The 26,880-nt window shown below is 46.9% G+C and overlaps 1 long non-coding RNA gene across 1 annotated transcript; it reads right to left on the bottom strand.

Moving 5' to 3' along the window:
- Positions 1–440: 440 nt before the first annotated feature.
- Positions 441–26,880, bottom strand: LOC139243888 (uncharacterized). The gene is made up of 4 exons (XR_011589746.1): positions 26,752–26,880; positions 25,321–25,509; positions 15,706–15,999; positions 441–665 (listed from the first exon to the last, which is right to left on the bottom strand). It is a non-coding gene; the product is annotated as an uncharacterized lncRNA (long non-coding RNA).

The raw sequence follows: 26,880 nt of genomic DNA, 5'->3' as shown, positions 1-26,880 counted from the left end.
GTGGAATCCATTGCCTCAGAGCTGTGGAAGCTGGGTCCTTGACTAAATTTAAGATAGAAATAGACAGTTTTTTAACCGATAAGGGATTAAGGGGTTATGGGGAGCGGGCAGGGAAGTGGATCTGAGTCTATGATCAGACCAGACATGAACTAATTGAATGGGAAGCAGGCTCGGGAGGGCCGGGTGGCCCACTCCTGCTCCTATTCCTCATGGTCTTATGTACCCAGCATGCCCCGCGGGGCAGAATGTGCTGCACCCAGACTACAGGAGCTCAGTGCGCAGGCACGGGCCCTGGTTGTGTTTGGAGCATGCGCAATGCGTGTAATGGTGGAGGAGACATGGTTCGCACAGGCTCCACAGAAGTGTCATTTTCAACAGGGCGGAGGGGAGTAATGGACCAGCGGGGAGCTGGTGAGGCTTCATAAACAACCGGTGCCCGCCACGAACCCGGAATAATAACCAGAATATCGGCAGTTGCAGCTTCGGGGCTTTCTCCCGGTCACAGGGCCAGGATAACGGCATCCACCTTGGTACAGGAAGGCAAGTTCAGCGCTCCGCCATCTTGATTTAGTGAGTAGCACAGCGCATGCACGGCCATCTTGGTGCAGGGACAAAGTGAGCGATGTCAGGGTCTGTGTCTAACCGAATCCAGCCAGAGTCAGCACCTTCAGGGAACGAGAGGGAGGGGAATTAGCGAGTGTTGAACTGAACCCAGCAGAGCGAGCACCTTCAGAGGAGGAGAGGGAGGGGACCCAGGGAGTGTATTTCTGAACACAGTCAGAATTGGTGGTGAAAACTGAGAGTGGAGGAGAAACAGTCTAGAGATGTGTGATGGGTTTGGATTTCAGCACAGCAGGAGGGACAATGTGTGGGACAGGGATTTACAGCTTTGGAAGAACAAGAGAGGAAAGAATGTTCCATGGAAACTAGATGTGTCTATTCTAAATTTCTGTCTTGTACTGACAGTGATGAGTTTTGTTATCTCCTTTTACAGCGTATTAGAAGGGGAGATTTTCAGACAGGAAACACAAACCAAACATCACGTCAAGATCTGACTGAGTCAATCGATTCATCAGGACCTGAATATCATCGGCCTTTGAAAGTAGGAGAAATGTTTGTCTGTTCTGTCTGTGGGAATAGATTTCAAACATCAGTGTGACTGAAAAAGCACCGAGACACACACACCCGAGTCAGAGTGTTCCAGTGCACTGACTGTGGAAAGAGCTTTAACCAGTTACACAGCCTGAAAAAACATCGCACCATTCACAGCGGGGAGAAACCGTGCACGTGTTCTGTGTGTGGACCAGACTTCAACCGATCGTCCAACCTGGAGAGACACAAGGACACCTGCACCATGGGGAAACCATGGAAATGTGGGGACTGTGGGAGGTATTCAGATCACCATCTGCGCTGGAAATTCATCGACGCAGTCACACGCTGAGAAGCACCGCCAACGTTGGGCAGGAAAAGCTGGGGGCAATGCCCGTTTTTGGGTTGAAAGTCAGTAAAACTATTCGCCCTGTCATGTATTCAACCAGCATTGTAACCCATGTATAAACTGACCTAAGTTGTACACCGTGAGAACAATGACCACTAGGTGGGAGACACTCCTAACCCGGACCTTCAGGTATAAAAGGGGAAGCTCCACCCACCTTCATCACTTGAGTGCTGAGGAATAAAGGACAGGTCACAGACTGACCTGCTCTCAAGCATGGGCCTCATGTGCATTTATACTATATAGTAAGGACGTATCAATGGCGACAAGAAACTGGGATTTAAACCACGCGAGCATGGCCACTAGCACAACAGACGAGAGGTACTGTGTTAAGGAATGGTTGGGACAGAGATTAAACATTGTTGAAGCAGCACACAGTTCTCCAGGCAGACAAGGGCAGTCAGGCATGCCCCAACGTGTAGTCAAACCCAGAGGGGGAGTTCGACAGAGACAATGGCAAGCTGAACAGCGATTCACGCCATTGCAAGGGACAATGCGGCCAGTAATGGGGCCATCAACACCTGTTAATGGTGCACTCAAGGACAATAACAGGGGCAGTCAGGGACGATCGACTGGCAAGGGACCTTTTGTTTCAAACCGTAGCTCATGCTGGAGGCGTAGAGGCACACACTCAGCCGGAGTTTGCAGAGATGAGCAAAATACCTGCAGAAATTGCAGAAATGGACACTGGGGGAAATCGCTGGAAGCTGAAGTTCAGCGAGTTCATGTGGAGCACGTATACAGTTCATACACCAGGACACCACCGATAATGATGAAAGTGCTCCTCAATGGCATCCCAGTATCAATGGAGTTAGACACGGGTGCCAGCCAGTCCCTGATGGGTATCAAACAGTTCAAAAAGTTGTGGGCATCCAAAGCCAGGAGGCCAAAATTATCGCCGATCGATGCACAGCTACGGACTTACACAAAGCAGATCATTCCGGTGCTTGGCAGCGCCACGTTAGTCGTGACCCACAAAGATTCGGAGAACAGACTGCCACTCTGGATTGTCCCAGGGGACGGTCCCGCACTACTGGGAGGAGTTGGCTTGCTGTCATGAACTGGAAATGGAGCGATGTCAATGCAATTTCCTCTGTGGAGCGAGTATCATGCTCACAGATCCTGGACAAATTTGACTCATTATTTTAACCCAGCATTGGCACTTTCATGGGGGCCAAGGTAGTGATTCACATAAACCCGGACGCCAGGCCAGTACACCACAAGGCCAGAGCGGTGCCGTACGTGATGCGGGAAAAGATAGAAGGCGAATTGGACCGCCTGCTGAGGGAAGGCATCATCTCGCAAATCAAATTCAGTGACTGGGCGAGCCCGATCGTGCCGGTGATCAAGGCGGATGGGTCGGTCAGGATATGTGGCGATTACAAGGCCACCATCAATCGGGTGTCACTCCAAGACCAGTACCCGCTACCAAGAGTGGAGGAGCTCTTTGCGACGCTATCCGGTGGCAAACTTTTTTCAAAATTGGACCTGACCTCAGCTTACATGACCCAGGAGCTGGCGAGTGAGTCGAAGAAGCTGACCACCATCACGACACACAAGGGGTTGTTTGAGTACAACAGATGTCCATTCGGGATTCGCTCGGCCGCCGCGATCTTCCAACGAAATATGGAAAGCCTCCTCAAGTCGATTCCAGGGACGGTGGTTTTTCAGGACAACATCCTCATTACAGGTTACGATACTGAAGAACACCTCCACAACCTGGAGGTGGTGCTACGCAGACTGGACCGGGTAGGTCTGCGACTGAAAAAGGCGAAGTGCGTCTTCCTAGCTCCAGAGGTAGAATTCCTGGGGATGAGGGTAGCAGCAGACGGGATCAGCCCTACTGCATCCAAGACAGAAGCGATCCAGAGAGCACCCAGACCTCGTAACACGATGGAGCTGCGTTCGTTCCTGGGGCTCCTGAACTATTTTGGTAACTTTCTTCCCAAATTGAGCACGCTGCTAGAGCCGCTACACGTGCTCCTACGCAAAGGTCGCGAATGGGTCTGGGGGGACAGCCAGGAAAGGGCTTTTAATAGAGAACGCAATTTGTTATGTTCCAACAATCTGTTAACGCTATATGACCCATGTAAGAAACTTGTGTGAACGTGCGATGCGTCGTCCTATGGTGTCGGGTGTGTGTTGCAGCATGTTAATGCCAAGGGTCAGTTACAGCCGGTAGCTTATGCCTCCAGGAGTCTGTCCCAGGCAGAAAGGGGCTACGGGATGGTAGAAAAGGAGGCGCTCGCATGTGTATTTGCGGTAAAGAAAATGCACCAGTACCTGTTTGGCAGGAAATTTGAGCTGGAGACAGATCACAAACCCCTAACGTCCCTTTTGGCCGACAACAAGGCCATAAATGTAAACGCATCGGCTCCCATACAGAGGTGGGCACTCACATTAGCTGCCTATGACTACACAATTCGGCACAGACCGGGCACCGAAAACTGCGCCGATGCACTCAGCAGGCTCCCACTAGCCACCACTGAGGGGGCTACCGAGCATGGTGCTGAGATGGTCATGGCTGTTGAAGCTTTCGGAAGCGAAGGCTCACCCGTGACAGCCCGTCAGATTAAAGTCTGGACAAATAGAGACCCGCTATTGCTTCTAGTCAAGAAATGTGTCCTGAATGGGGACTGGGCAGCCACGTACAGGGCATGCCCTGAGAAATTTAAACCATTTCACAGGCGCAAGGATGAACTCTCGATTCAGGCCGATTGCCTACTGTGGGGAAACCGCGTAGTCATGCCCCAGATGGGCAGAGAGCTGTTCATCAGAGAACTCCACAATGGGCACCCGGGCATTGTCACGATGAAGGCAATTGCCAGGTCACACGTTTGGTGGCCAGGGATAGACGCAGATCTGGAACTTTGTGTTCGCAGGTGCAACACGTGTGCCCAGCTGGGCAATGCGCCCAGGGAAGCCCCCCTTAGCCCCTGGCCATGGCCCGCCAAGCCTTGGTCACGCATCCATGTGGACTACGCAGGTCCTTTCATGGGGAAAATGTTTTTGGTTGTAGTAGACGCCTACTCCAAATGGATCGAGTGTGACATTTTAAATTCAAGCACATTCTCTGCCACAGTAGAAAGTCTACGGGCAATGTTCGCCGCCCACGGTCTACCGGACATCTTGGTCAGCAACAATGGTCCGTGCTTCACAAGCACTGAATTCCAGGACGTCATGGCAGGCAATGGAATTAACCATGTTAGAACGGCACCGTTCAAGCCGGCCTCAAACGGCCAGGCAGAACGAGCAGTGCAGATAATCAAACAGGGGATGCTCAGATTCCAAGGGGGTTCCCTACAAACCCGCTTATCACGCCTCCTGTTGGCCTATAGATCCCAACCGCACTCGCTCACAGGGGTTCCACCCGCAGAGCTACTAATGAAAAGGACGCTCAAAACCCGGTTATCCCTTATACACCCCACCATGAAAGAAATTGTCGAGAGCAGGCGCCAGTCACAATATGACTACCATGACAGGAATGCAAGGGCGCGATGTATTGATGTAGGAAGAATGTTCCCGATGTTAGGGAAGTCCAGAACTAGGGCTCACAGTCTAAGGATAAGGGGTAAGCCATTTAGGACCGAGATGAGGAGAAACTTCTTCACCCAGAGAATTGTGAACCTGTGGAATTCTCTACCACAGAAAGTTCACTTGCTCAGAGTGTGGGAAGGGATTCACTGGGTCGTTCCACCTTGTATCTCACCGGCGAGTTCACACTGGGGAGAGGCCGTTCATCTGCTCAGAGTGTGGGAAGGGATTCACTGGGTCGTTCCACCTTGTATCTCACCGGCGAGTTCACACTGGGGAGAGGCCGTTCATCTGCTCAGAGTGTGGGAAGGGATTCACTCGGTCATCCAACCTGCTGAGACACCAGCGAGTTCACAAGTGACTGCAGGGGTTGGAATCTGCTGTTATTGCTGCTGTTAATCACATCCCGACTGAACCATGCTCATTCTGACAGTTGGAGTTTGTTTCTGCTGATGTTAATAACCCTATAACTGGGCTGGACTTTAATATTCTGTATATATTGCTGATGGTGTTCTCGGGGCTGCAGTGTCCATTTAAGAAACGTTGTGTGCTGTCTTTCCCCTTAATTCAGCCACTCTCAACAGAAATTTAGTTTGCAATAAAATTATAAAATTTTACTTTAATCCTAAATTGATCTTTGGTACAAAATCTGCAATAGTGTCAAAGTTTCCACTGAATAAAATCTCCAATTAGAAAGAGCTTGCTGACAATTCTTACTGACTTGCACATTACACACAGTGGCCCCTCCATTATCCACCAGAAAGAAGGGGAATGGGAATTGGTGGGGAATCTGTGTCCCCAAATGTTGCCCCTCCCGTCTGGTGTCGCAATCCCCTCGTCACGGGAATGGAGACAAGTCCAGACCAAAACTGTGCGCAGTACTCCAGGTGTGGTCTTACCAATGCCCCGTATAGTTGTAGCAGGACTTCCCTACTTTTATACTCCATCCCCCTTGCAATAAAGACCAGCATTCCATTTGCCTTCCTGATTACTTGCCGTACCTGCTCTTATGTATGGAAACATAGAAACATAGAAAATAGGTGCAGGAGTGGGCCATCCGATCCTTCGAGCCTGCACCACCATTCAATAAGATCATGGCTGATCATTCCTTCAATACCCCGTTCCTGCTTTCTCTCCATACCACTTGATCCCTTTAGCCGCAATGGCCATATCTAACTCCCCCTTGAATATATCCAACGAACTGGCCTCAACAACTCTCTACGGTAGGGAATTCCACAGGTTAACAACTCTGAGTGAAGAAGTTTCTCCTCATCTCAGTCCTAAATGGCTTACCCCTTATCCTTAGACTGTGTCCCCTGGTTCTGGACTTCCCCAACATCGGGAACATTCTTCCAACATTTAACCTGTCCAGTCCCATCAAAATGTTATATGTTTCTATGAGATCCCCTCTCATCCTTCTAAACTCCAGTGAATACAGGCCCAGTTGATCCAGTCTCTCCTCATATGTCAGTCCCACCATCCCTGGAATCAGTCTGGTGAACCTTCGCTGCACTCCCTCAATAGCAAGAATGTCCTTCCTCAGATTAGGAGACCAAAACTGAACACAATATTCCAGGTGAGGCCTCACCAAGGCCCTGTACAACTGCAGCAAGACCTCCCTGCTCCTATACTCAAAGCCCTTTCTATGAAGGCCAACATACCATTTGTCTTCTTCACTGCCTGCTGTACCTTCAATGACTGATGAATCATGACACCCAGGTCTCGCTGCACCTCCCCTTTTCCTAATCTGCCGCCATTCAGATAATATTCTGCCTTCATATTTTTGCCCCCAAAACACATTTATCCACATTATACTGCATCTGCCATGTATTTACCCACTCACCTAACCTGTCCAAATCACCCTGCAGCCTCCTAGCGTCTTCCTCACAGCTCACACCGCCACCCAGCTTAGTGTAATCTGCAAACTTGGAGATATTACACTCAATTCCATCATCCAAATCATTAATATATATTGTAAAGAGCTGGGGTCCCAGCACTGAGCCCTGCGGCACTCCACTAGTCACTGCCTGTCATTCTGAAAAGGACCTGTTTATCCCGACTCTCTGCTTCCTGTCTGCCAACCAGTTCTCTATCCACGTCAGTACATTACCCCCAATACCATGCGCTTTGATTTTGCACACCAATCTCTTGTGTGGGACCTTGTCACAAGCCTTTTGAAAGTCCAAAAACACCACATCCACTGGTTCTCCCTTGTCCACTCTACTAGTTACACCCTCAAAATATTCCAGAAGATTTGTCAAGCACGATTTCCCTTTCATAAATCCATGCTGACTTGGACCGATCCTGTCACTGCTTTCCAAATGCGCTGCTATTTCATCTTTAATAATTGATTCCAACATTTTCCCCACTACTGATGTCAGGCTAACCGATCTATAATTACCCGTTTTCTCTCTCCCTCCTTTTTTAAAAAGTGGTGTTACATTAGCAACCCTCCAGTCCATAGGAACTGATCCAGAGTCGATAGACTGTTGGAAAATGATCACCATTGCATCCATTATTTCTAGGGCCACTTCCTTAAGTACTCTGGGATGTAGACTATCAGGCCCTGGGGATTTATCGGCCTTCAATTCCATCAATTTCTCTAACACAATTTCCCGCCTCATAAGGATATCTCTCAGTTCCTCCTTCTCACGAGACCCTCGGTCCCCTAGTACATCCGGAAGGTTATTTGTGTCTTCCTTTGTGAAGACAGAACCAAAGTACTTGTTCAATTGCCATTACTTTGTTCCCCATTATAAATTCACCTGAATCCGACTGCAAGGGACCAACGTATGTCTTCACTAATCTTTTTCTCTTCACATATCTATTGAAGCTTTGGCTGTCATTTTTTGTGTTTCCGGCAAGATTTCTCTCGTAATCTATTTTCCCCCTCTTAATTAAACACTTTGTCCTCCTCTGCTATATTCTAAATTTCTCCTCGTCCTCCAGCTTGCTGCTTTTTCTGGCTAATTTGTATGCCTCTTCCTTGGATTTAACACTATCCTTAATTTCCCTTGTTAGCCATGGTTGAGCCACCTTCCCCGTTTTATTTTTACTCCAGACAAGGATGTACAAATGTTGAAGTTCATCCATGTGATCTTTAAATGTTTGCCATTGCCTATCCAACGTCAACCCTTTAAGCATTATTTGCCAGTCTAATCTAGCCAATTCACGCCTCATACCATCAAAGTTACCTTTCCTTAAGTTCAGGACCCTAGTTTCTGAATTAACTTTGTCAATCTCCATCTTAATAAAGAATTCTACCATATTATGGTCATTCTTCCCCAAGGGGCCACGCACAACAAGATTGCTAATTAGTCCTCTCTCATTACACATCACCCAGTCTAGGATGGCCAGCTCTCTGGTTGGTTCCTCGACATATTGGTCTAGAAAACCATCCCTAATACACTCCACCGCATTGCTACCAGTTTGGTTAGCCCAATCAATATGTAGATTAAAGTCCCCCATGATAACTGCTGTACCTTTATTGCACACATCCCTTATTTCTTGTTTGATGCTGTCCCCAACCTACTACTACTGTTTGGTGGTCTGTACACAACTCCCACTAGCGTTTTCTGCCCTTTGGTATTCTGTAGCTCCACCCATACCGATTCCACATCATTCAAGCTAATGTCCTTCCTTACTATTGCATTAATTTCCTCTTTAACCAGCAACACCACCCCGCCTCCTTTTCCTCTCTGCCTATCCTTCCTAAATGCTGAATACCCCTGGATGTTGAGTTCCCAGCCTTGGTCACCCTGGAGCCATGTCTCCGTGATGCCAATCACATCATACCCGTTAACTGCTGTCTGCGCAGTTAATTCGTCCACCTTATTCCGAATACACCTCGCATTGAGGCATAGAGCCTTCAGGCTTGTCTTTTTAACATACTTTGACCCTTTAGAATTCTGCTGTAAAGTGGTCCTTTTTGTTTTTTGCCTTGGGTTTCTCTGCCCTCCACTTTTACTATTCTCCTTTCTATCTTTTGCTTCTGTCTCCATTTTATTCCCCTCTGTCTCCCTACATAGGTTCCCATCCCCCTGTCATATTAGTTTAACTCCTCCAAAACTGCACTAGCAAACACTCCCCCGAGGACATTGGTTCTGGTTCTGCCCAGGTGCAGACCGTCCGGTTTGTACTGGTCCCACCTCCCCCAGAACCGGTTCCAATGTCCCAGGAATTTGAATCCCTCCCTGCTGCACCACTGCTCAAGCCACGTATTCTTCTGAGCTATCCTGCGATTCCTACTCTGACTAGCACGTGGCACTGGTAGCAATCCTGAGATTACTACTTTTGAGGTCCTACTTTTTAATTTAACTCCTAGCTCCCTAAATTCATCTTGTAGGAACTCATTCCGTTTTTTACTTATATCGTTGGTACCTATATGCACCACAACAACTGGCTGTTCACCCTCCCTTTTCAGAATGTCCTACACCCACTCCGAGACACCTTGACCCTTGCACCAGGGAGGCAACATACCATCCTGGGGTCTCGGTTGCGGCCGCAGAAACGCCTATTTATTCCCCTTACAATCGAATCCCCTATCACTATCGCTCTCCCACTCTTTTTTCTGCCCTCCTATGCAGCAGAGCCAGCCATGGTGCCATGAACTTGGCTGCTGCTGCCCTCCCCTGATGAGTCATCCCCCTCAACAGTACCCAAAGCGGTGTATCTGTTTTGCAGGGGGATGACCGCAGGGGACCCCTGCACTATCTTCCTTGCACTGCTCTTCCTGCTGGTCTTCCATTCCCTATCTGGCTGTGGACAGGACCTGCAGTAAGACCAACTCACTAAATGTGCTATTCACGTCATTCTCAGCATCGTGGATGCTCCAGAGTGAATCCACCCGCAGCTCCAGTTCCGCAACACAGTTCGTCAGGAGCTGGAGGCGGATATACTTCCCGCACACATAGTCGTCAGGGACACCGGAGGCGTCCCTGATTTCCCACATAGTACAGGAGGAGCATAACATGTGTCCAAGCTCTCCTGCCATGACTTAACCCCTAGATTAACTTAATTTGAACATATCCAATGAACTGGCTTCAACAACTCTCTGCGGTAGGGAATTCCACAGGTTAACAACTCTCTGAGTGAAGAAGTTTCTCCTCATCTCGGTCCTAAATGGCTTACTCCTTATCCTTAGACTGTGATCCCTGGTTCTGGACTTCCCCAACATCGGGAACATTCTTCTTGCATCTAACCTGTCCAGTCTCGTCGGAATTTTATATGTTTCTATGAGATCCCCTCTCATCCTTCTAAACTCCAGTGAATAAAGGCCCAGTTGATCCAGTCTCTCCTCATATGTCAGTCCTGCCATCCCGGGAATCAGTCTGATGAATCTTCGCTGCGCTCCCTCAATAGCAAGAACATCCTTCCTCAGATTAGGAGACCAAAACTAAACACAATATTCCAGGTGAGGTCTCACCAAGGGGCCCTGTACAACTGCAGTACAACTCCCTGCTCCTATACACAAATCGCCTAGCTATGAAGTCCAACATACCATTTGCCTTCTTCACCGCCTGCTGTACCCACATGCCAACTTTCAATAACTGATGTACCATGATACACAGGTCTCATTGCACCTCCCCTCTTCCTAATTTGCCGTCATTCAGATAATATTCTGCCTTCGTGTTTTTCCACTAAAGTGGATAATGTCACATTTATCCACATTATACTGCATCTGCCATGCGTTTGCCCACTCACCTAACCTATCCAAGTCACCCTGCAGCCTCTTAGCATCCTCCTCACAGCTCACACCGCCACCCAGCTTAGTGTCATTTGCAAACTTGGACATATTACACTCAATTCCTTCATCCAAATCATTAATGTATATTGTAAAGAGCTGGGTCCCAGCACTGAGCCCTGTGGCACCCCACTAGTCACTGCCTGCCATTCTGAAAAGGACCCGTTTATCCCGACTCTCTGCTTCCGGTCTACCAACCAGTTCTCTATCCACATCAGTACATTACCCCAATACCATGTGCTTTAATTTTGCACATCAATCACTTGTGTGGGACCTTGTCAAAAGCCTTTTGAAAGTCCAAATACACCACATCCACTGGTTCTCTCTTGTCCACTCTACTAGTTACATCCTCAAAAAATTCTAGAAGATTTGTCAAGCATGATTTCCCTTTCATAAATCCATGCTGACTTGGACCGATCCTGTCACTGCTTTCCAAATGCGCTGCTATTTCATCTTTAATGATTGATTCCAACATTTTCCCCACTACTGATGTCAGGCTAACCCATCTATAATTACCCATTTTCTCTCTCCCTCCTTTTTTAAAAAGTGGTGTTACATTAGCAACCCTCCAGTCCATAGGAACTGATCCAGAGTCGATAGACTGTTGGAAAATGATCACCAATGCATCCACTATTTCTAGGGCCACTTCCTTAAGTACTCTGGGATGCAGACTATCAGGCACCAGGGATTTATCGGCCTTCAATCCCATCAAATAAGGATTTCCTTCAGTTCCTCCTTCTCACGAGACCCTTGGTCCTCTAGTATTTCCAGAAGGTTATTTGTATCTTCCTTCGTGAAGACAGAACCAAAGTATTTGTTCAACTGGTGTGCCATTTCTTTGTTCCCCATTATAAATTCACCTGAATCTGACTGCAAGGGACCTATATTTGTCTTCACTAATCTTTTTCGCTTCACATATCTATAGAAGCTTTTGCAGTCAGTTTTTATGTTCCCAGCAAGCTTCCTCTCATACTCTATTTTCCCCCTTTTAATTAAACCCTTTGTCCTCCTCTGCTGAATTATAAAATTCTCGCAGTACTCAGATTTGCTGCTTTTTCTGGCCAATTTATATGCCTCTTCCTTGGATTTAACACTATCCTTAATTTCCCTTGTTAGCCACGGTTGAGCCACCTTCCCCGTTTTATTTTTACTCCAGACAGGGATGTACAATTGTTGAAGTTCATCCATGTGATCTTTAAATGTTTGCCATTGCCTATCCACCGTCAACCCTTTAAGCATCATTCGCCAGTCTATCCTAGCCAATTCACGTCTCATACCATCGAAGTTGGACTCCAGCAAATTTGTCAAACATGATTTTCCTTACATAAAACCATGCTGACTCTGCCTGACTGCAATATGATTTTCTAAATGTCCTGCTAATACTTCCTTCATGATGGACTCCAGTATTTTCCCAATGACAGATGGTAGGCTAACTGGTCTACAGTTTCCTGCTCTCTGTCTCCCTCCTTTCTTAAATAGGAGTGTTACATTTGCGGTTTTCTAGTCCACTGGGACCTCTCCAGAATTCAGGGAATTTTGGTGCATTACTTACAATGTATCCACTATCTCTGAAGCCACTTCTTTTAAGACCCGAAGATGCAGGTCATCAGGTCCAGGGGACTTGTCCACTTTTTGTCCCATTAGTTTGATTAGTACTTTATCTCTAGTGATAGTGACTGTTTTAAGTCCCTCCCCCCTCCCCCAATAGCTCCTTGATTATCAACTGTTGGGATGCTTTTAGTGTCCTCTACCGTGAAGACCGACACAAAATATTTGTTCAAATCTCTGCCATTTCCGTGTTTCCCATTATTAATTCCCCAGTCTCATCCTCTAAGGGACCAACGTTTACTTTAGTTACTCTTTTCCTTTTTATAAACCGGCACTTCAACCAACGTACTTTCAACCACCGTCTGTCCAACCTGCGACAGAGACGGCAGCTCCCGCATTGGACTTAACAGACATCTGAGACCTCATTTTTAATGAGGAAGCAAGTCATCCTCGACTCCGAGGGACTGCCTATGATGATGCTGGTTGGTTTATATCAGACAGGATGAGATTGGTGTCAGTGACTGTGCAGGAGGTATCTCCAGATTCAACTACTCGAGTTCCACGTTTCGGAGCTTGAGCGGCGGCTGGAGTCAATACGGTGCATCCGCGAGGCTGAGAGCTATGTGGATAGCACCTTTCAGGAGGTGGTCACCCCGCACCTTAGAAGTGTGCAGGTAGAGGGTGTCATGTATTCAACCATCATTGTAACCCATGTATAATCTGACCTAAGTTGTACACTGTGAGAACAATGACCACCAGGTGCGAGACACTCCAAACCTGGACCTTCAGGTACAAAAGGGGAAGCTCCACCCACCTTCATCACTTGAGTGAAGGAATAAAGGACAGGTCACAGACTGACCTTCTCTCAAGCATGGGCCTTGAGTGCATTTATACTGTGTAGTAAGGATGTATCAGAGGGGCAGTGGGTGACCACCAGACAGAGTAAGAACGCTCGGCAGATCGTGCAGGAGTCCCTCCGTGAGTCCATCTCGCTTTCAAACCGATATTCACTTCTGAGCATCGGTGAGGGCGATGGTGCCTCTGGGGAGTGCAGCCAGAGCCAATTCCAAGGCACCACGGGCGGCTCAGCTGCACGGGGGGGGGACAAAGAATAAAAGAGCTCTAGTGATAGGGGGTTCTATAATTAGGGGAACTGAGAAGCGTTTCTGCGGCCGCAGATGTGACTCCAAAATGGTATGGTGCCTCCCTGGTGCCAGGGTCAAGGATGTCGCAGAGCGGACACAGGGCATTCTGGGGGGTGGGGGGGGGAAAAGAGGGTAAACAGCTAGATCTCGTGGTCCATATCGGGACCAATGACATAGGGATGAGGTCCTACAGGCAGAATTTAGGGAGCTAGGAAGAAAATTAAAGGGCAAGACCTTAAAGGTAGTAATCTCTACCGGTGCCACGTGTTAAGGAGTACAAGAATAGAAGGATAGAGAGGATGAAAGCGTGGCTGGAGAGTTAGTGTAGGAGGGAGGGCTTTAAATTCCTGAAGCATTGGGACTGCTTCAGGGGGAGATGGGACCTGTACAAACCGAACAGGTTGCACCTCAACAGCGCCGGGACCAATATCCTCGCGGGGAGTTTTGCTAGTGCTGTTGGGGAGAGTTTAAACTAGCTTGGCAGGGGGATGGGAACCCAAGAACAAATTCAATAGGGAAGGAAGTAAAGCAGAAATTGGATAGCAAGAATTGAGGAAGCAAATCTGTAAGACAGAGGAAACAAGGGTTAGTAAGTAGTAATCAAGGAGGTCCTCCTGTGCTAAATGGTAAATACTTTAATGCAAGGAGTATAGTGAATAAGACAGATGAGCTAAGAGCACAGGTAGACACTTGGGAGTATGACATTATAGCCATTACAGAGACATGGCTGAAAGAGGGGCAGGTTTGGCAGATCAATATTCCTGGTTACAGGATTTTTAGACAAGACAGAGAGGGGGGTAAATAGGGTGTCGCAGTATTGATGAAAGAAACTATTACAGCAGTGAGGAGGGATGATATTTTAGAGGGATCATCAAATGAGGCCATATGGGTCGAATTGAAAAATAAAAAGGCGGCGATCACACTGCTGGGTGTGTATTATAGACCCCCAAACAGTGGGAGGGAGATAGAGGAGCAAATATGTCGGCAAATTGCTGTGAAGTCCAAAAACCACAGGGCAGTAATAGGGGATTTTAATTATCCTAATACTGATTGGGACAAATATAGTGTGAAGGGTATAGAGGGTGCAGAATTCTTCAAATCCATTCAAGAGAATTTTTTTAGTCAGTATGTAACAAGCCCAACACAAGAGGGGGCGGTTTTTGATTTAGTTTTGGGGAATGAAGCTGGGCAGGTTGAAGGGGTATTAGTGGGAGAGCACTTGGGTGCCAGTGACCATAATTGAGTCAGATTCAAGTTAGTTATGGATAAGGACAAGGATAGATAGGCCTGGAATAAAAGTCCCAAATTGGGGAAAAGCTAACTTTGCTAAGTTGAGAAGTGATTTGCCCACTGTGGACTGGAAACAGCTACTTGTGGGTGAATCAGTGTCGGAACAGTGGGAGGCATTCAAGGAGGAGATCTGGAATGCTCATGCCAAACATGTGCCCTTAAAGAAAAAGGCTGGGAAAAATAATTCTAGAGCCCCCTGGATGTCTCGGGACTTACAGGGGAGGATAAAGAAAAAAAGGGGAAGCTTATGTCATATACCGACGGCTAAATAGTGTAGAATCTTTGGAGAATATAGAAAGTTAAGAGGTAAAATTAAAAAGAATATTAGGATGCCAAGAGAGAGCATGAAAGATTTTTGGCTAGTAAAATTAAGGAAAACCCAAATATGTTCTATAAATATATTAAGAGCAAGAGGATAACTAAAGAAAGGGTAGGGCCTATTAGAGAAACCATGAGGGTAATCTTTGTGTGGAGGTGGAAGACGTTGGTATGATTCTTAATGAATACTTTGCGTCAGTTCTCACGAAGGAAAGGGGCAATACAGATACTGCTATCGAGGAGGAGTGTGAAATTCTGGATGAAATAAACAGAGAGAGAGGAGGTATTAAGAGGTTTAGCAGCTTTGAAAGTAGATAAGTCCCCAGGCCCAGATGAAATGCATCCCAGGCTGTTGAGCGAAGTAAAAGAGGAAATAGCAGAGGCCTTGACCATCATTTTCCAGTCCTATTTGGATTTGGGCCTGGTGCCGGAGGACTGCGAATGTGGTACCCTTGTTTAAGAAGGGAGAAAGGGATCGGCCGAGTAATTACAGGCCTGTCAGCCTAACCTCAGTGGTGGGAAAATTATTGGAAAAACTCCTGAAAGACAGGATAAATCTACATTTGGAAAGGCAAGGATTAATTAGGGACAGTCAGCGCGGATTTGTTAAGGGAAGATCGTGTTTGACTAACCTGATTGAATTTTTTGAGGAGGTAACCAGCAGGGTCGATGAGGGTAGTGCGTACAATGTAGTGTATATGGACTTTAGCAAAGCTCTTGATAAGGTCCCACATGGTAGACTTGTCACGAAGGTTATAGCCCCTGGGATCCAGAGCAAAGTGGCAAGTTGGATCCAAAATTGGCTTAGAGGTAGGAAGCAAAGGGTAATGGTTGATGGATGTTTTTGTGACTGGAAGAATGTTTCCAACGGGGTTCCGCAGGGCTCAGGACTGGGTCCGTTGCTTTTTGTGGTATACATCAATGATCTAGATTTGAATGTTGGAGGTATGATTAAGACATTTGCAGAAGACACTAAAATTATATACACATTAAGCGGTAGATGATCAAACAGACCTAGGAGCGCTAGTCCACAGATCCCTGAAAGTAGCAGACCAGGTGGGTAAGGTGGTTAAGAAGGCATATAGAATGCTTGACCGAAGCATAGAATACAAGAGCAGGGAGGTAATACTTAAATTGTATAATACTCTGGTTAGGCCACAGCTGGACTTCTGGTTACTGTATTATAGGAAGGATGTGATTGCATTAGAGAGGGTGCAGAGGAGATTTACTAGGATGTTGCCTGGAATGGAGAATCTTAGCTATGAGGACAGATTGGATAGGCTGGGTTTGTTCTCATTGGAACAGAGGAGGCTGAGAGACCTCATTGAGGTGACAATATTTTGAGGGGCCTGGATATAGTAGATAGCAAGGGCCTATTTCCCTTGGTGGAGGGGCCAATTATGAGGGGCCATAGTTTTAAGATGGTTGGTGGAAGGCTCAGAGAGGATTTGAGGGGAGGCTTCTTCACACAGAGGGTTGTGGGGGTCTGGAACTCACTGCCTGGAAGGGTGGTGGATGCAGAAACCCTCACCACATTTAAAAGGTGCTTGGATGGGCACTTGAAGTGCAGTAACCTGCAGGATTTTCAACCCAGAGCTGGTAAGTGGGATTAGACTGAATAACCTCGTGTTGGCTGGCGCAGATACAACGGTAAGTACTGTAGGGAATAGAATATGGCCAGGGTGATCTCCTGGACGGGTCAGAGAGGAATTTTCCCAGATTTTATTTTCCCCTATTGGCCTGGGACTTTAATCTGGTTTTTGCCTCTCCCAGGAGATCACATGGCTCCGGTTGGGGTGTAGAATGTTTCGGTGCAAGGGGTGTCGCAGTTGTGTGGGGTGGACTGGTTGGCCCGGGTGCTCGTTACCTTTCCGCCATTGTTCATAGGTTTATATGTAACCTTCAGGGCTGCTGACCGAGGGCCATGTGGCTCTTTGTCGGTCGACGCGGATACAATGGGCTGAAATGGCCTCCTTCTGCGCTCTGGATATCTATGTTTCTACCCATTACTTTAAATCTATGCTCCTAGTTATTGACCCGTCTGCTAAGGGGAATAGGTCCCTCCTATCCAGTCTATCCAGGCCCCTCATAATTTTATAAACCTCAATTAGGTCTCCCCTCAGCCTCCTCTGTTCCAAAGAAAACAACCGCAGCCTATCCAATCTTTCCTCATAGCTAAAATTCTCTAGTCCAGGCAACATCCTCGTAAATAAATCTCTTCTGTACCCTCCCTTTCCTGTAACATGGTGACCAGAATTGCACGCAGTATTCTAGCTGTGGCCTAACTAGTGTTTTATACAGTTCAAGCATAACCTCCCTGCTCTTGTATTCTATGCCTTGGCAAAAAAGTCTAGTATCCCGTATGCCTTCTCAACCACTTTATCTACCTGTCCTGCTACCTTCAGGGATTTGTGGACATGTACTCCAAGGTCCCTCTGTTCCTCTACACTTCTCAGTGTCCTACCATCTATTGTGTATTCCCTTTCCTTGTTGGCCCTCACCAGATGCATTACCTCACACTTCTGTGGATTGAATTCCATTTGCCCCTGTTCTGCCCACCTGACAGGTCCATTGATACCTTCCTGTGTGGATATCTGAACGGGATATATGGAATTAAGGACAGTAAAGTAAACGGGATATATGAAAATGTATAAGCCATGGTAGAATAGCTGGGAGAATGTCAGATTGCAAATAATGCAACATCAGCATAGCTAACAGTCTTTCTCAAGGTTTCAAGTCACTAATCCTGTCAATAACATCGAATTGTAACATGAAATAAATCTGCAGAATTGCAAGGTCTCAGCTAATAGTCACACCACTAGATTGGAACATTTAGAGGCAATGCTTGAGCTTTCAAGAAAAATATCTCATATAGATTGACTAATGAGTGGCTGAGTTAGACTGTCAATCCATTTGTATTTTGTTATCTGATTTCAAAACTGTATAACTGTTAACGCTTTACGATGTAACTTCACCTATCCGTAGGGAGTGTGTACGCTCTATCCAGAGAGTATATCTTCTGTCTGATAGGTCTTACTGGCCGGTAATAAAGACTGCTTTGTTCAAAGCACAAGAGGTATTCGACTCAGTAATTTTACTGAACCAGATTGAAGTAAAAGAATCCAGGAATTTACACCTGCAGTCTACAGCTTTCTTCTTCATTATCAACCACACGGCCAATTTTCATATCATCTGCAAACTTCGTAGTCATACCCCTACATTCAAGTCTAAATCACTGATGTATACCAGAAAAAGCAAGGGATCTAGTGCTGAGCCCTGTGGAACCCCACTGGAAACAGCCTTCCAGTCACAAACACCCATTGACCATTAACCTTTGCTTCCTACCTCAGCCAATTTTGGATCCAAGTTGCCACTTTGCCCTGGATCCCGTGGGCTGTTACTTCCATGACCAGTCTGCCATGTGGGACCTTATCAAAAGCCTCGCTAAAATCCATAGACACATCAAACACAACACCGTCATCGACCCTCCGTGTGACCTCCTCAAAAAATTCAATCAGACGCAACCTTCCATTAACCAATCCATACTTGATTAATCCGGGTCTTTCTGAAGAGTTATCCTGTCCCTCGGAATTTTTTCCAATAATTCTAAGTCCAAATTGGGGGAACTGAATCTTATTTTGTCATCCCATCGAGATTGGGGCCAGAGGGACAATAAATAATATTAATAAATTATTTTAAAAATGGGTGATCAGACCTGCAGTATGTACAATATACAAGCTGACCAAAATCAGGCCGTTTGGATTGGATTTGGAGAACTCTGGAAGATATTTTATCTGGCGATTTCTATTAATTTCAATGAATTGAACGTTGTAACTGACGGGTTCAATTAATGTTTATTTTCTAAATGCAGCTCTGGACCCTCAGACTGAGCATTAATCCGGCCCGGGTGATTGACAGCAGCTCCGGACCAATAGGAAGAGCAAGGGCGGGGCTGGAGGACGGTTGGTCCTCCAAACAATCTGAGTGCGAAGGGGCAGGGCTTGTGGCAGCCAGTGGGCGGGGCTGAGCCCGGATCTCCCTCATTGGCTGAAACTCTGCCCCATTGTTAAAGCTGATTTCTCTCAAACTCCAGGAGGAAACTGGAGCTTTGTGTTGTGGCTTTAAACAGATAGAACCCTGTGGGGTGGAGCAAATATTGCAACGTTTGGTAGTGAAATGGATTCATTCAGGACACACAGCAGGGATTATTTCAGGAAATTACACCATGCAGTGAGAAAGGAAATGCAGGGGATGTTGTGTAGATGGATTGTCAGAAGGTTTTTGATAAGGTGCCGGACAGGAGGCTTGTTGATCAAATTAAGGTTCACGGTGTTAAAGGGAGTGGGGCAGCGTGGAGAGGAAGTTGGGTAAAGGGCAGAAAACAGAGAGTAGCGGTTAATGGAGGTTCTTCAGACTGGAGGAATGTAAACAATGGTGTCCCCAGGGTCAGTGTTGGGACCATTGCTCTGCTCAATGTAGAGAAATGATCTGGGCTTGGGTATATGGGGCACACGATCAAAATCTCCAGGGAACGCCAAAAATGGGGAGCGTGGGGAACTGTGAAGAGGACTGTAAGTGAGTTCAGTCTGAATGCACAGGTTTGTAAATGAGACAGGTAGATGTGAAATGAAATTTAGTGCAGAGAAATCTGATGTGATTCTTTTTCTTCCTCTCAAAATGTGAGGAAATGTACATTAAATGGTAAAATTTTAAAAAGGAGTGGAGAGGTAGAGAGATTTTGGGATGTAAGATTCTAGCTAGTCCCTTGTCTTATTAATTAGCAAGTTCGAGAGTCCAGTGTCAGCAACTTTAATACCTTAATAAGAAATATAAGATGAGCAGTTTCTCAGTCGACTGCCGTATCTTATACTGATCCACCAATCAGAGTAAAGATGCAAGTCCCGCGTGTCCACAGTAACTGACACCAGGTCAGCCCGCTGGATGGAACCTCGGGCGCCCTGAGCTTGATCTCCGGTGTCTCCAGTCCCCACTGCCCCCTTACATCAGTCTCCCCTCACTTTTATACCCTGCACTGATCCACCTCTGGCACCGGACTCTTCTTTGTCTCCTCTGCTGGGTTTGGGCAGGAAGTGAGGAAAAGACAGCTGGAACTTCTCTAATCTGTGATTTACAAGGTCACTTTCTCTGGTTTCCAGCAGTTACTTTTCTTCAGTAATTTTCTCATTATTCCTAAATTATCCTGCCTGTTGTTAATTCTTATTTCTTATAGTTTCCCATTTAAAGATATAAACATCTCACATTATAATCTAATCTATTCTATTATTCACACTGGTTTAAGCTTGGAAGAAGCACTGAGGGTAGCAAGGGCACAGAATGTACTCTGGGTGGGGAACTTCAATGTCCATCACCAAGAGTGACTCGGTAGTACCACTACTGACTGAGCTGGCCGAGTCCTGAAGGACATATCTGCCAGACTGGGCCTGCAGCAGATGGAGAGAGAACCAACACGAGGAAAAAACCTACTTGACCTGGTCCTCACTAATCTACCGGTCGCAGATACGAAGAATGAGGGACAGGTAAAGACCATCTGGTGTATCGAGCCTGTCCCACATGGAGATACATCTGTCTATGACAGCATTGATAGCAGTGACCACCACACACAGTCATTGTGGAGACAAAGTCACACCGAACACACTCCCAAATGTGTTGTGTGACACTATCACCGTGCTAAACGGGATAGAGTCAGAACAGGTCTAGCAGCTCAAAACTGGGCATCCATAAGGTGCTGTGGGCCATCAGCAGCAGCAGCATTGTATCCACCACAATCTGTAACCTCATGGCCCGGCATATCCCTCACTCTAACATTACCATCAAGCCTGGTTCAATTAGGAGTGCAGAAGAGCATGCCAGGAGCAGCACCAGGTGTACCGAGAAATGAGGTACCAGCCTGGGGAAGCTGCAACACAGGACTACATGCATACTGAGCAGTGGAAGCAGCATGGTATAGACAAGGCTAAGCAATCCCACAATCAATGAATAGATCAAAGCTCTGCAGTCCCGCCACATCCAGTCGTGAATGAACACAAGAACATACACAAGAACTAGGAGCAGGAGGAGGTCATTCGGTCCCTCGAGCCTGCTCCGCCATTCAATAAGATCACAGCTGATTTTCTACCTCAACTCCACTTTCCTGCACTATTCCCCCAATCCCTTGATCCCCTTAATATCCTACGCTGGGTTCAGTTCTACCCTCACTGGTTCCCCTCCCTCTCCTCCCCTGAAGGTGCTGACTCTGGCTGGGTTCAGTTCTACACTCACTGGTTCCCCTCCCTCTCCTCCCCTGAAGGTGCTGACTCTGGCTGGGTTCAGTTCTACACTCACTGGTTCCCCTCCCTCTCCTCCCCTGAAGGTGCTGACTCTGGCTGGGTTCAGTTCTACACTCACTGGTTCCCCTCCCTCTCCTCTCCTGAAGGTGCTGACTCTGGCTGGGTTCAGTTCTATACTCACCAGTTTCTCTCCAATATGTGACCCATGTGCCCAATGTCCATGTGTGAACCTCGACGGTGAGTGTCGACAGGATATTCCACTGTCCTCACCTGAGGCCTCACACGTGCATTTTCCAGCAGGGTCACTGGACCCTCCTCCCTATGGCTCAGTGGGTAAAGACATGTAGGATCTGTTCACCCCCCCCCCCCCCACACCCCATAAAATGGACTGTAGAATGGAATATAAAACCCATGGACAGTGGGACTGGTTAATAAAAACCAAACCTCAGTGCAAACACCCAGAGAGTGGGCTATATAGTAAGGGGTTCATTTAAACATTGCAGCGAAACGATGACTCATTGAGAGACTGGAAGGACATCGTCAGAGACAATGATACAGGATACCTGCCATCAATCTAATCAAGACAGGCAATAGCACCAGACGCCGTCCATGCACACCTTCACTGGTCCCTGTCCCTGTCAAGAAGAACATAATATGAGCAGGAGTAGGCCATATGGGCCTCGAGCCTGCTCCGCCATTCAATAAGATCATGGCTGATCCGATCATTCCCTGCCCGCTCTCCATAAACCCCTTAGTCCCTTATCATTTAAGAAACTGTCTATTTCTGTCTTAAATGTATTCAATGACCCAGCTTCCACAGCTCTCTGAGGCAACGAATTACACAGATTTACAACCCTCAGATAAGAAATTGCTCCTCATCTCTGTTTTAAATGGGCAGTCCCTTATTCTAAGATTATGCCCCCTAGTTCTAGTCTCTCCCATCAGTGGAAACATCCTCTCTGCATCCACCTTGTCAAGCCCCCTCGTAATCTTACACGTTTCAATAAGGTCACCTCTCATTTTTCTGAATTCCAATGAGTAAAGGCTCAACCTACTCAACCTTTCCTCGTAAGTCAACCCCCTCATCTCTGGAATCAACCTAGTGAACCTTCTCTGAACTGCCTCCAAAGCAAGTATATCCTTTCGTAAATATGGAAACCAAAACTGCACGCAGTATTCCAGGTGTGGCCTCACCAATACCCTGTATAATTGTAGCAAGACTTCCCTGCTTTTATACTCCATCCCCTTTGTAATAAATGCCAAGATTCCATTGGCCTTCCTGATCACTTGCTGTACCTGCATACTAACCTTTTGTGTTTCATGCACAAGTACCCCCAGGTCCCGCTGTACTGCAGCATTTTGTAATCTTTCTCCATTTAAATAATAGCTTGCTCTTTGATTTTTTTCTGCCAAAGTGCATGATCTCACACTTTCCGACATTATACTCCAGGAAGTGGGACATTCACACATTCCTCAACTGTGGAGCCAGGTCTGTTCCCAAGGAGGGTTTGCATTGTACTACACAGCAGGAGAGCTGATCGTGACCCTGTCTGGGCCAGGGAGTTGAATACACTGATGATCCAGAGGTAATTAACCATCGGAAGAGTCACCAGGGGAACAGCAGGAAATATGTTTGATGCTGTGATTATGAAGCCCCATAAAAAGAGGACCACTTCGGAGCGAGGGCACTGCAGTGAAGGATGCTGGGTGGTCACCTGGTCCCGGCCTACAATCGACACCACAACCAGCTGTGTGGGTGATTATAAGTTTCAGTCAAACCGTCGGGGAATTTGTCCGAGTAGTTTTATAATCACAGTCGATCGCGGAAGGGTTTTAAACTGTGATATTTCCCATTAGGTTTCAAGTAACTTCGTGTCGGGGTTTTGTATTGTGGGTTCTCTGTTATTCCGGTCGAATCTCAGGGAGGTTGTGTACTGGGGAATAACGCAAGTTCAATAAACGTACAAGTTTAAGGTTGAGTCAAAACCCTGTGCTGAGTCGATTATGGCCTACTCCTGCTCCTATTTCTTATGTTGACATCCAGGGGGCTCTAGATTTATTAGTCCCCACCCTTTTTCTTTAAGGTAACATACTTCCTCTGAACCCTCATTATCTCCTCCTTCAATGCCTCCCATTGCTCTGAGACTGATTTACCTTCAACATAAGAATTAGGAGCAGGAGTATGCCATTTGGCCCCTCGAGCCTGCTCCGCCATTCAATGAGATCATGGCTGATCTTCTACCTCAACTCCACTTTCCTGCACTATTCCCATATCCCTCAAGGAAACATCCTCCCTGCATCTACTCTGTCAAGCCCTGTAAGAATTTTGTATGTTTCAATGAGATCACCTCTCATTCTTCTAAACTCTAGAGAATATTAGCCTAGTCTACTCAATCTCTCCTCAGAGGACAATCCCCCATCCCAGGAATTCAGTCTGGTGAACCTTTGTTACCATCCTCAAAGACAAGTACATAGAAACATAGAAAATAGGTGCAGGAGTAGGCCATTCGGCCGTTCGAGCCTGCACCACCATTCAATAAGATCATGGCTGATCATTCACCTCAGTACCCCTTTCTTACTTTCTCTCCATACCCTTTGACCCCTTTAGCCGTAAGGGCCATATCTAACTCCCTCTTGAATATATCCAATGAACTGGCATCAACAACTCTCGGCGGTCGGGAATTCCACAGGTTAGTGAAGAAGTTTCTCTGAGTGAAGAAGTTTCTCCTCATCTCAGTCCTAAATGGCCTACCTCTTAACCTTAGACTGTGACCCCTGGTTCTGGACTTCCCCAACATCGGGAACATTCTTCCTGCATCTAACCTGTCCAGTCCCGTCAGAATTTTATGTTTCTTTGAGATCCCCTCTCATTCTTCTAAACTCCAGTGAAGATAGGATGAGAGGGGATCTCATAGAATCATATAAAAAGTATATCCTTCCTTAGGTAAGCAGCCAAAACTGTACCCAATACTCCAGCTGCAGTCTCACCAGGGCCCTGTATAATTGCAGTAAGACGCCTTTACTCTTTTCCTCAAATCCTCTTGTAATAAAGGCCGACATACCATTTGCTTTCTTAATTGCTTGCTGTACCTGCATATTAACTTTGTGATTCGTGTACAAGGACACCAGGGTCCCTCTGAACACCAACATTTCCCAATCTCTCACCATTTCAAGTCGCTGTTTCCAGTCCACTTTGGATAAATCACATCTCAGCTTAGTAAAATTGGCTTTTCCCCAATTGAGAACTTTTATTCCTGGTCGATCTTTGTCCTTTTCCATAACTACCCTAAATCTAACTGAATTATGATCACTAGCACCAACATGCTGACCCACTGATAGCCCTTCCACCTGCCCAGCTTCAGTCACTAATACTAAGTCCAGAACTTCCCCCTCTCTTGTTGGGCTTGCTACGTATTGGCTAAAAAGTTCTGCTGGTTGCCGACCCCTCTGTGAAGGGAAATAGGTCCTTCCTATCCACTCTATCTCGGCCCCTCATAATTTTATACACTTCATTAAGGTCTCCCCTCCAGCCTCCTCTGTTTCAAAGAGAACAAACTATTAAGAGGGTTGGTGGGCTGGAGGAAGTTTCAGAGATAGGGAGGGGGTGAGGCCCTGGAGAGATTTGAACAAGAAGATTGAGTATTTTAAAGGCTGATGCCAGCAGCCATCTCACCCAGCACAGAATGTAACTCACTACCAACAGGAAGGATGTTACTTTAACTACTACGGATGCATAATGAGAGGAAATCAATCTCTGTACCTTTAACTAACAGCGACATGGAAAGAGGGAAATGAATGACCTTTAAACACCTGGTCCACTTGGCACTGAAGTGTCTGAAACTCATAATAGGAACTCCAAGGAAACAAAATACTGACAGATGTTAAACTGTTTTGTTGACACAAGAAATCTCGATTTAACTTCAAAAAAATAAATTGTTTAACGGGTTCACACAGACTCACCTGACTGGCCGACTCAGGATCCACCCCTCAAGCACCGCGATTGGTTGCAGAACACGCTGCTCCCTGGGCCCTCCGGCCTCTGAGCTCTCTTCCTGTTGGTTCCCAGGTCAATCAATCACCACTCGCCAACAGTACGCTGCCAGATGAAGTTGAGAGGCTCAGAGGAAGTAATAAATTGAGGCTGTGAATCTGAGTTAAGAAATAAAATTAGAGAAGCATGATTAAATGAATGAGGAGAGGCAATATAAACTAAAGGGTACAATCCTAACGGGGGTGTATGAACAGTGAGACCTGTGGGTATATGTGCACAAATCACTGAACGTGGCAGGACAGGTTGAGAAAGCAGGTAAAAAAAGCTTACAGGATCCTGGGCATCATAGAGTACAAAGGCAATGAGGTTATGCTGAACCTTTGTAAAACACTGGTTTAGCCTCAACTGGAGCAGTGTCCCCAATTCTGGGCACCGCACATTAGGATGTGATGCCTTAGAGAGGCTGCAGAAAAGATTGACAAGAATGATTCACGAGATGAGGGACTTCAGTTACGTGGATTAACTGGAGAAGTCGGGGTTGTTCTCCTTGGAGCAGAGAAGGTTGAGAGGAGAATTGATAGAGGTGTTCAAAATCATGAGGGGTCCGGACAGAGTAGATAGAGAGATACTGTTGCCATTGGCAGAAGGGTTGAGAACCAGAGGAGACGGAGTTAAGGTGATTAATAGAAGAACCAAAAGGCAACGTAAGAAAAATCTATTTTACGCAGCGGGTGGTTAGGATCCGGAATGCACGGCCTGAAAGGGTGGTGGAGGCAGACTCAATCACAGCTTTCAAAAGGGAATTGGATAGGTATCGGAAACAAAAAACATTTGCAGGGCCGGGGGAAAGGGCGGGGCAGTGGGACTAGCTGGGAGCCGGCAAGGGCTCGAGGGGCCGAATGACCTTCTGTGCTGTAACCATTCTCTGATTGTGTGAGCAGAACCACTCTGTACCCTGACTCAATCTAAAGCCTTCCTGACTGTGAGCACCTGTTAAACCTGCCCTGCACCTTCACTGCTCCAAGGAGAACCACCCCAGAAGCTGCAGCCATCATCATCATAGGCAGTCCCTCGAAATTAAGGAAGACTTGCTTCCACTCCTAAAGTGAGTTCTTTGGTGGCTGAACAGTCCAACACGAGAGCCACAGACCCTGTCACAGATGGGACAGATTTTGTTGGGCGAAGGGGTTGCTGGCACTGATTTGCCGCACGCTCCTTCTGCTGCCTGCGCCTCATCTCTTCACGCTCGCAGCGTTGAGATTCGAGGAGCTCAACACCCTCCTGGATGCACTTTCTCCACCTCGGGCCATCTTCGGACAGGGTCTCCCAGGTGTCAGTGGTAATGTCGCACTTCACCAGGGAGGCTTTGAGGGTGTCCTTGTAACGTTTCCGCTGTTCACCTTTGGCTCGTTTGCCAGTCTCGTGTCTCCCTCAGCCATCATCTTATTGAATGGCGGCAGGCCCGAGGGGCCAAATGGCCGACTCCTCTCCTATTTCTGATGTTCTCCTGTGTTCATGTCACTGGTCCC

This window comes from Pristiophorus japonicus, unplaced genomic scaffold (assembly GCF_044704955.1).
Source record: "Pristiophorus japonicus isolate sPriJap1 unplaced genomic scaffold, sPriJap1.hap1 HAP1_SCAFFOLD_190, whole genome shotgun sequence".
Classification (NCBI taxonomy): domain Eukaryota; kingdom Metazoa; phylum Chordata; class Chondrichthyes; family Pristiophoridae; genus Pristiophorus; species Pristiophorus japonicus.
The sequence above is the reverse complement of the archived record's forward strand: the minus strand, read 5'-3'. Positions and strand labels throughout refer to the sequence as shown.